This window comes from Dromiciops gliroides, chromosome 2, assembly GCF_019393635.1.
Source record: "Dromiciops gliroides isolate mDroGli1 chromosome 2, mDroGli1.pri, whole genome shotgun sequence".
In the NCBI taxonomy this organism is placed as follows: domain Eukaryota; kingdom Metazoa; phylum Chordata; class Mammalia; order Microbiotheria; family Microbiotheriidae; genus Dromiciops; species Dromiciops gliroides.
Window position 1 is genome coordinate 2,599,824 of NC_057862.1, and position 10,946 is coordinate 2,610,769.

Sequence of the window (10,946 nt, forward strand, 5' to 3'; positions counted from 1 at the left end):
GCAACAGTGACACCAGCAGCAGCAACAATAACAGCAGCAGCAGCAGCAATAACAGCAGCAACAGTAACAGCAGCAGCAGCAACAATTACAGCAGCAGCAGCAACAGTAACACCAGCAGTAGCAGCAGCAACAGTGACACCAGCAGCAGCAACAATAACAGCAGCAGCAGCAGCAACAGTGACACCAGCAGCAGCAACAATAACAGCAGCAGCAGCAGCAATAAGAGCAGCAACAGTAACAGCAGCAGCAGCAACAATTACAGCAGCAGCAGCACCAACAGTAATACCAGTAGTAGCAGCAGCAACAGTGACACCAGCAGTAGCAGCAGCAACAACAGTGACAACGATATTCTTCTAGGGCTGGTCTATTTCTCCCCCCTCCCCCCCTGCCCCTTCTGAACTCCTTTTCACTGCTAAGGGCACCCAAGCTCCCAACCTTGGTCCCTCTGAGCCCTGCAAAGGTACTGCAAGGGACTCTCATGACTTCAACCTAATGAAGGTTGAAGAAGTTTTGGTTGCTTAAAGGTTACTGTGGCCCTGGAATGTCTGAAATGTCCTCCCTCCTGACCTGCCTGAAGGAGTCCCTCCCTATGCTCAAGAGCAGCCAATGTAGCCCAGTGGAGAGGATGGAATTTGGAGTCACAGATAGGCTTGACTTCTAACTGAGTTCCTTCCTAGCTCTTTTCACTTAAGGAAGAACAGTGGTCTCCTCACTGGCCCTTGCTTGCTCTACAATCCGAGATCCTCCGAATGGGTTTTGTTCAGGGACAGGTGTCTGGTGCTGCCTTCTTGAGGGCCCCCTCCCCCCAGCCCCGGTGTGCTCCTTCCCTCTTGAACCCAGCTCTCAGAGTGTTACTTTGCACATCCGTTGTGTTTATTTGTATGTACGTTGTGTCTTTCCAGTAGAAAGGACGAGCCTGTTATTTGGAAATCCCCGGTCCTCCAACACTGCCTGGCACACAGGCAGCACTGAATACATATCTACTGGATTGAATTGAATTGGATTTTTGCCCCACTAGACTGAACAACAAAAGAGACAGAAGCACTTTCCTCGTTTGAAAGGGGTTGTCCTTTGGGCCGCCGTATGGAGGGGACAGAGATGGGGCTTGGCCAATTTTGGCTCCATCCCTGAGCTCATCACTCTTTTTCCTGGCAGCCTTGGGGGCTGGTAATTGTATCCTTCCCTTCCCAGGGATTTGGAGCCTTCCTGCTAGTCACATCACAGGGCTCTGATATCGCTCTTGTGAAATTTCATTTGGTTTCATATATCTACATAAATAATTTAATTTCAGCTGCTTTCATCATGGAAACCTGCCTGTTTCTGTGAAATTTACCAAGATTAATCTACTTCCTTGGAATGTTGATCAGCACAGTGGCCTGAGCCTTTAGACTGAAGAGTTCTAGAATTTCAGCCAGTGACAAGCCAACTGTCTCGAGGTGATTCTTAGTGTTCTGCATGTTAATGTTGATTATTCAAAATAAGAAAATAAGGAGAGATCAACTTCTTTTTGGGGGGAGGGTAAGCCAAACCCTTTGGGTGAGCCAAACTCTTGGTTAGTTTAGTTTCTGTAGCTCCATCAGTTGTAAAGTAGGAGATCCCTACCACTGATAGTATATGAGGTGAGTGGTTACTAGTTCAGTCAGAGATTTGCCAAGGAATCAGACCCTGTTGAGGAGTTGAAGGTAGCAGAGACTAAGAAGAAAAGGAGGCATTGATGGTGGTGGTGGGGTTGGTGTTGGCAGAAGGCCTGAACAGCAACATCAGGGAAAGGGGCAGTAAAGGAGAAAGGATGGGGGATGCTACTATGCTGATAGAAGAGGGGCTCTGTCTTTCCCTTGTCTTGACCAGATGCCATTTTAAAATGAACCTACAGAAGAAAAGGAGGAAGAAGGCAAATGTTCGGTGTATTGATTTAGTATTGACTGACCTATCCAAAGCTGGGGTGGTTCTGGTAATCCTGGGGAGAAAGTATTGTGGCTCTGGAATGGAGAGAGAAGATGGAATTTTATGGGCAGAGAGGCAATGATAGATCTGGTCTGAGACCTGAGGAATGAGTATGGGGGAAGGGACTTCAAAAAACAATTCGTATCCATCACATGTGACAGACACCAGGAAGGAAGGAACCTCCTGTGACTGATGCCAGGAATGAAGATGAAGTTGAGTTGGTGAAGAAGCCAGCCCCATAGGAATGGAAACTTTGGAGCAATGGATGGGTATTCAGAAGAAGGATTTCATGAAAGCAGGATGGAATCTATGTGAGCAGAGAGAGGGGTCTGATGGGCACTTGGGAGAGGGCATTGGGTCTCCCATGTCAGAAAGAGAGGAGACAAAAAGAGGAAGGGAATGGTGGAGCTTCAGGGGAGCTCCCTGGAGCCAACCACTTACGTTGGAGACTGTGGTCACTCCAGATGAAATGGCAGAGGAGGATGTGGTGGACAGTACAACCATAGCAACATGAATGACAGGCCATGGGCTTCTGTGGCAGATGGAGATGATCCCAAGGCTTTCCCAGCTCCAGCCTCAATGGGTTCTCCTGAGCTAGCCCTGATTCCTTTGTGGACCCTCTTTCCCAAGTTCTTCAATCCCAAATATTCAAGAGACCAAAACCAAAGAGGCCACTGCCATCCATAGCCTTCATGCCTAAAGATGTGCTTTGGTTCTGAAGCTGGCCTCACAGTTCACAGAAGCAAGTTCACTCTTCAGTTTTGCCAAAATATGATGGTGGCAGGTGTGTTTTCATCATTTCCCAAAGTTAGGCATTCTCTACAGTTACTTCTACATGCTGTTGCTTTGCAAAAGGCATCTCCAGTCTTGAAGTCCCTGTGCCAACCTGTACACTGGCATGATACTTTTGGGGTTCTCCATTTGCTCAGGCTCTTTTCCTCCACTTGCAACGTCTTCCTCCTTCTCTGCCTGTTTCAATGTAGGTCATTCTTTTTTTTTGGTGAGGTAATTGGGGTTAAGTGACTTGTCCAGGGTCACACAGCTAGTAAGTATCAAGTGTCTTAGGCCAGATTTGAACTCAGGTCCTCCTGAATCCAGGGCCAGTGCTTTATCCACTGTTCCACCTAGCTGCCCCTCAATGTAGGTCATTCTTTAAGGCCCAGAGTAAGACCCATCTCCCCCCTGAATCTCCTCCTGACCACTCCAGCCCCATTGAGATTTCCCTCATCCCCATGCTTGTCATGCTCAATCTGGGCTGCACAGCTGAGGACTTCATTGTGTTTTTCTGTGCTTTATACTTTGTGCTTTCCTGCTTTGTATCTGCAGCTAAAGGGATGGCACAATGGGTAGAGCCTCCACTTCTGTGGCTCTCTTAGTGTTGGGACAAGAAAAGCACAGAGCATGCTGTTAATGGTGGCTTCAGGGAAGTGATAGGAAAGATTCACTCTTCCTCTCTCCTGCACATTTTAGATGGAGAAACCATGGGTTAAAGATAATCAAATAGTGAGCAAGAGAAGATACAAATCTAGTAAGGATCCCTTCAGGGCAACTATGTAAAATTTGGGGGTTTGTGCTGCCTTCATATTCATACACTTTATGGGTTGTAAACCACTTTACAATGATTAACGAATTTGATCTTCACAACAGCCCTGGGAGGTAGGTGCTATTATTCTTCTCATTTTTCAGATGATGAGACTGGGTCTCAGAAAGGTTGGCTTGCTTAGAGTCACTCAGCTAATCATGTATCAAAGCAGGTTTAGCAGATCTTTGTGACCCCCTGTCCAATTCAGCACCTAGTTGCCTAAAAGATTTGTCTAAGTGGTCAGTCTAAGTGGTCAGTGTGTGTCTGATACATGCAAGTGTAGCCCCTCTGTACAATATCTGACCCGATCATAGCTGTCTTGAATTTTAAAGTGAAAACCATGGGGTTTGCAGTCACTTGGCTGCTGTGAAGAAAAGAATTAACTTCATTTTGTCCCCCAGGAGGTACACAATCTGGTCTCTGTCTTCCCAAGATAGATCATAATACTGCTGTAATGGAGTGACCTTTGTGACTTGTCATGCCTGAGAAATCCATTCCTTGTGGCAATCCCTGGGATGAGACTCTCCCACCTAAGTGTGGCTGATCCTGGATGGTAGAAAGTCCAGCAAGGGGACCAGACATTCCAGGTTTTCTTCTGGGTGGGACCTCCCACAGCTAACTGATCATGGTCACAATCCACTGAGAATCCAGCATCACTTCCATGCCTCAGAGACCCCAGAGAAGGACTTCCCTAGAGGAGAAGAGTTATCCCAAACAAACATGTCACCCTTCAGAGCTGCGCTTGGCCTCCTCTGTGATTTATGGGGGGTGATTGCTAAATACCAAGGACTATTTTCCTTGAAAATGACCTTTCCTGTTTAGAAAAAGAAGAGAGGGAAGTGATTCTCCAAGACAAGGGACTTAGCATAATTTTTCTGTGAAAGGATGAACAGGTTTCAGGTATTGGAACTTCCTTGTGAGTCCAACCCTCTCCGAAGGCCAAAATGACACTAATTACTCATTTGTGATGCTTCAAGTCATTGCTGAGGACCATGACAGGAGGTTTTTTCAGCTGTGAATAAAATGTGGCGTACTTGTTGTCTCTTTAAGCTTTTGTACATTCTTAATTACACCATCGATTCATTATATCTATCATCGTCATCAATCTTTGCTGGGCTGGTGCCCAGAGAAATGCCTTTAATGATTCCCTGCCCTGGGCTTTGGAGTTTGTTTTGCTTACACATAGCAGACCGAGGATTTCCCCCACTGAGGCTGCAACCTTAATTTTTAAGATAGTTCCCCCCCCCCAATTTCTCCTAGAATCTTGCCTCTCTGGATGTTGGGGACAATGAAGCTGGCTGAGTTTTCAGCTCCTACCTCTCTGGTTGCCTCTTCTTGTACTTCTTTGATGCCTTCTCTGTTCAACTCTTAATAGATGTCATTGTCAGAGGCCCTAGGCCTCACCTTCTTCTCCTCTGAATCCCTTACCCTCTCCTTCATTCCCTGTCTTTCTCTTCCTTTCCCTTTCTCCCCCTCTCCTCTTTCTCTATCTTCCTCAGTTTCTCCCTCTACTTCTTTGTCATAAGAGTTTCTGACTTTCTTTTTTTTTTTTTTTAGTGAGGCAATTGGGGTTAAGTGACTTGCCCAGGGTCACACAGCTAGTAAGTGTTAAGTGTCTGAGGTCGGATTTGAACTCAGGTACTCCTGACTCCAGGGCCGGTTCTCTATCCACTACGCCACCTAGCTGCCCCTCTGACTTTCTTTTTATTAAACTTTATTATTTGGGGTTCAGGGCCTAGTCTCCTGTTTAGAAAATTTTTTGAATGGATGAAACATGGCCTATGAGATGTTAAAATTTAGTGAAGACCCTTACATAAGAAATCAAAAGGGAGGCCAGGTTTTCCAAAGTAATCTTCTTGCTTTATTTGTCGAAGAATCTCAATTTGGACTCTATGTTATATTTTGGGATGTGAACCCTCCCTCTCAATTATCTCATTGTTTGGGGGCAGCTAGGTTGCACAGTAGATAAAGCCCTGGATTCAGGAGGACCTGAGTTCAAATCTGACTGTGTGACCCTGGGCAAGTCACTTAACCCTCATTGCCCTGCAAAAAAGTCAATTATCTTATTGTAAACCCTAAATCTTTGCAAACCTTGCTTTAATACATAACTTGCCTTATTTTATCTTTAGATGCCTAACTAAGTCTGCTTTAACTTATATGGGCTTGGAGGGTGTGTGTGTGTGTGTGTGTGTGTGTGAAATTGCTTTTTGACAAGGGTGTATGAACACAAAATATTTCTCTGTCTCTCTGATTGAAAAGTACATATACCTTGTTAGCATGCTAATTAGCATTTAGAGTTATTTTTCTGAGCTCTGAACCTGTGCCTAAGGAGAGTAAACATGGGTTTTAACCTCTGGCACCTTTGTGTGGTGATAGTGTGATTTGATAGGACTGACTTCACACAAGAACTCAGTAGGGATAATTTTCTTTTCCTCCTTGCATGATCTCTTCCATAGCCATTTCATTCACTGCCTTGACAACACTCCCTCCTTCCTTCATCAGATGACTCACCATCTACAGTCCTACCCACTCTTTGTTTTGAGCTCTAAGCCCCCACTAGGCATCACTTGATGATGGGCATGACCTCAGATGGCTCTAAGAGGTGTGTGGTTTCTGTGGACGTTCCAGAGCCCTCATCTGCAGAGTTTGGCCTGGAACGTTAAGCAGCATTTTCCCTAGATTCCAGGCCCAGGAGACACATTGAGGTGACTCCTATCCCCTCTCCTGCGTCCTCTTCTCTTCTGCTCCTGCTTAGTTTCTTTCAGTTGTACCAAGCACTGGAGAGACAAAGAAAGTAAAACACAGCCCTTGCTCTCAAGGATGTCACTTTCTAATGCAGGAGAAAATCTGCAAAAACCCTCTGCCTGGAAAGACTTGTAGGAACTGATGAATAGTGAAGTGAGCAGAGCCAGGCGAACATTGTGCTGGGCCGTAGCCCCTTCTCTGCTTCTTATAGGAGCGGGGCCCCACATGGGGCTATTGCACATGATGAAGCTACTGCATTTTCCTGAAGACATGAATAGACAAGGAGCACTCTCCTGGTGGGGATATTCCTGGGAAGAAGTAGGTGACACGGGAGCACCGAACACTGGATCAGAAGTGATGAACTTTATATCCCACCCACACTTGTGATCTATACAAACTTGGTCAAGATCCTGGGCTTCTTTGGGTCTTGATTTCCTTATCTGTAAACCAGCAGCAAAGATAGAATCCACCTGATGGGGCTGCATAGCCCCCTTTCAACTTCGATGCAATATGGAAATATCCATTTTGATTCCTTTTGCTGAACTAGATGTCTCTGCTCTGAACATGAAGGTGTGAAACATTCAGAGTGGAACACTGAAATGTAGAAGCTGCTGTCAGCTCTTTCAGAATCTGCACAGTCTTCATCGTCGCTCTCCCTTTGGGAGGAAGAAGGACAATTGGGTTAGTACTTGCACGGGTGAGCTGAAGCACCCACATCTCCTGAGAGGAGTGGCACAGAGGCAGATCCAGGGGCAGGTGGATGGCTGAGGGGAGAAGGACCAGAAAGCACAGAGACAGCCTTGTCCAGCTGTCCCTTGGAACCACAGCTTCTGGGAGAACGAAGCCTTCCTGGGCAGTGCTGACTCCTCCAGGATGGAGTCACTGGCTCCCAGAACTTTCTCTCCTGGGGCAGCCCTCTGTGTCACTCATAAGCAGCGTCCATCTCTGAGAAAGCCACATGATTTACATAACGGAGGGCACTTTGCATTCTCAAGAGTCCCAGAGGAAATGCTGTGATGTGTGCTAAAAACAGGGTTTCCCATCAGCATTCATTATGCTGTCTATCTGAAGGGCCCTGCCAGGGAGCTGGGACCAGCCACAGATCACACCAGGAACCTGAAAAAAATCTCTGTTCAGGCTTCCCCTCTCATCTTCTGCTTTGCCCAGGCCTCCTCCCCTTGAGTCCAACCCCCCAGCCCACAGACCCTCCCTGATGTACCCTGGGTTTGGCTTCTGCAGCTGCCCTCCCTGCCTCTCTGTGTTTTTTCAGAGGATGAGAGAATCTAGGGATGGGAGGCACCTGAGCGGGTCATTGAGCACATCCTCCTCCTCATTGTGCAGACCAGGACGCTGACCAGAGAGGGGCCTGAGCCATCACTAGACTTTCTGGTGGCAGATGAGGCCCATGATCTTTAGGGCCCAGGTTCTTGGCCACTCTCTCTTCCCTGATGAGCAGTCTTACTTTGGAAATCCCATGCCTTGGTTTGGCTGCTTGGCAGGGAGATGGCTTTTGTCATCTCTGGTCTTATTTCCTTCCCCTGAGTTTTGTTCTGAAGTTTCGATATGGTGGGAGTTATGATGGGCCTACAGATAGGTCCTCCCAAAGAGCCCATCCTCTGCCATCCCATCCTACAGTGGGAAGATTTCAAGTCCTTGACCTGTACTGGTGCCTGTGTATCTCATGTCTGTGGGTCAGTCAAGCTACTGGGGGAGAGGGCCACCCCTGAAGATAGATTGATAGACCCTCCAACGCATGAAGAATATCTGTGGAGTCGAGGAGGGGCTGTGATGTGAATTGATGGAGTGATCACACACCCTGAGGAAGTCCTGCATGAGAGGAGGTCTCTTGCTACAGACATTCTGTTTCAGGTAATTCTTCTGCTTAAGGGCTCAGCTATTGCCACACAACTCTTGCAGAGGCGCCCTTGGCAAAATGGGGGAAATGTGGCTTCAAGTTCATTATTTCAAGCATTCCCATCCTACTTATCTATACAAATGTTGGTTGAACCCCCAAGGAGCAAAGTCATTGAGTTGAGAAGGTGAGAGATTTTGTAGGATAAATGGTGGAGTCCAGTGGGGAAGGATGAAGCCAGGCTGGGAGATACTTGCTCCTCTGACAAACAGCTTTCACGAGGAAACACTGCCAATGAACATTTCCTCATCGAGAACATGTAGGAAGTACCTGAGTGACCCGACTAAGGCCACTTGTGTCCCTGCGACAGTGAGGTACTTTGTAAATTCGGTTTAATTTGGAAGAAAAGAGCTAAGAGTCTAAAAGGATGAAGAGGCCTGCCTGGGCTGTTCCTAAGTGCTCCTTTTACCAGTGAGTCAATCAATACATGAAATATTGGTCCTTCCAGGGTCACATGTTGCTCTGACTTCAGGTATGCTACAGGGTTAGGGTGAGGTCTGGGGCAGAGACCAACAGAACAGCATTTATATCCAAGCAGTTATGGGGGGTGGGGCGGGGGAGGAGGGCATTTCCCATTTCTTTACAGGAACTTCAGGCTGAGCAGAACTCATCCCAGGAAGACTTCCCACAATCCCTGCTCTGAACATGCTGGGTTTGAACATTTTGCACTGTGCTTTCATATTCATTTGAAACTGGCTTGAATTCAGAGAATTGCTCTGCAGAGGAGAGGGGGGAGCATCTTTCTTATCAGTTGGGGGCCATCTTTAGGCTCAAGACTTTTGGACAGTGTTGGCAGGGTTTCCAAAGTGGAGCCTCACTTTTATAGTTACACTACATGAAATTCCAGCAGCGCATTCTCAGCTAGGATGAAAACACCTGATGACATCATCTTTATTGCCTTATTTAGTGGAATTCTGTCACAAAATTCCAATGCATCCAAAATGCCCATCTCAGCTTCCTTGGGGATCTCACTCTTTGGCCTCTGAACCGATCATGTTCAGGGGGCGAGGACGACAGACATCAAGTGATTTTCAATTGGAACCCACTTTCTTCCAAGATTGGCGTTGTTTCAGCTGCCATTAAAAGAGTTTGTGTACATTGAAACTTGCTTTCTCTCAGCTAGGTTTCACAAAGCATTTTGCCTTTGCTCCACATTGGCCAACTTGAAACTTAGCTCTTATCTTAAGATTGTGTAGGGGAGCCTATGCTGAGCTTAGGGAAGCTTGAAGGGGACCTGGAGGTTTCAAGAGGGCTCCTGGAGAGGCCCATCACCCAAACAGCTCTGGGATAAGATCCCAGAATTCATTTCCAGAGAATAAATGCCTGCAGTGTACTTCATTAGGCTTCAGCAGCATGCTGAGTTTGAAGGGCAGAGAGATGAGATGCAAAAGGTGAGGTGACCCCACAGAGTAGCTTCAAACAGGACACTGCTTCTCTCTAATTTCAGTTACTAATCACTTGGGGGGGGGGGTTGTGTAGCTGTTTTGGGTTGCTCCTCATTAGTCTTTAGATTTCTGGGGGGAAACGGGGTATGTACAGAACTTGGACATGGTTTTAATTGCTTTTGTTACCTAATGGATTATCTATATCTATCTATCTATCTATCTATCTATCTATCTATCTATCTATCTATCTATCTATCTATCTATCTATCTATCTATCTACTTATGCATCTATTTATATTATTCTTTCTTTCTTTCTCTTTTTTCTTTCTTTTAGTGAGGCAGTTGGGGTTAAATGACTTGCCCAGGGTCACACAGCTAGTAAGTGTTAAGTGTCTGAGGCTGGATTTGAACTCAGGTCCTCCTGACTCCAGGGCTGGTGCTCTATCCACTGCACCCCCTAGTGTGCCCTTACCTAATGGATCACAAGACTAACAGACATAGTGTGAATGGGCCGTATGGCCCTGTTGCCTAGACTGGAGGCCTTGCACGACTCTTCCTTCCTCGTGAGGGGCTGGCACTTTTCTACTTGTTGCTATGACCACCAGGCACTATTCTTACCACTTCATATTTTGTGTGAAAAAGAGAGAGAGAGAGACAGGGTCTGGGGTGTTTCCTATTTGACATAAAATCTTAGAATCTTACATTGGGGGATCCTCTGAGACCCCTGTGCATGGCTCTGCCTGTTGCTTCTGACCGATCTGCCAGCCTTCCACCACAGATTCCAGTTAAATGGAGCCTGCCTCCCGTGGCAACCCTGCTCCACTCTTGGAGGGCTCGAATGGATAGGACTTTCCCTGATATCTAGCTTAGGTCAGCCTCTTTGCAACTTCAACTCACCAATCTTAGTTCTGCCCTCTGGGGCTGAGAAAGACAAAATGAATTGTTTTCTGTGGGATAGACCTTCAAATCTTGTGACACTTACCAGGTATCAGCTTTGACTTTTCTTTTCCTGGCTACATTTTTCTTAGCCTGTTTCATGAACTGTAGGCCCCTTCCATCCTGGCCTCCCCTCTGGACATTCTCTGGATTATCAAAGGCCTACCTACAATGCAGTGTCCAGAATGAAACCTAGCACTGTGGGTCAGACCCGACCAGGGACAGTCCTGCCTGCGGCCGATTAGCCTTCTTCTCATGGGCCTCTCGCAGAAAGCTCTACCTGTCTCAGTACTTATTTTGGCTGTCCTACCATGAGGATACCATACTCCTCAGCCATGACGTTGAGTTTGCCATCCAGCAAAACTTCAAGTCCTTTTTTCTTCTTCAAAAGAACTCTTGCCACACTTAAACGCCTACTATCTTCTTCTTTTGACATTCATTT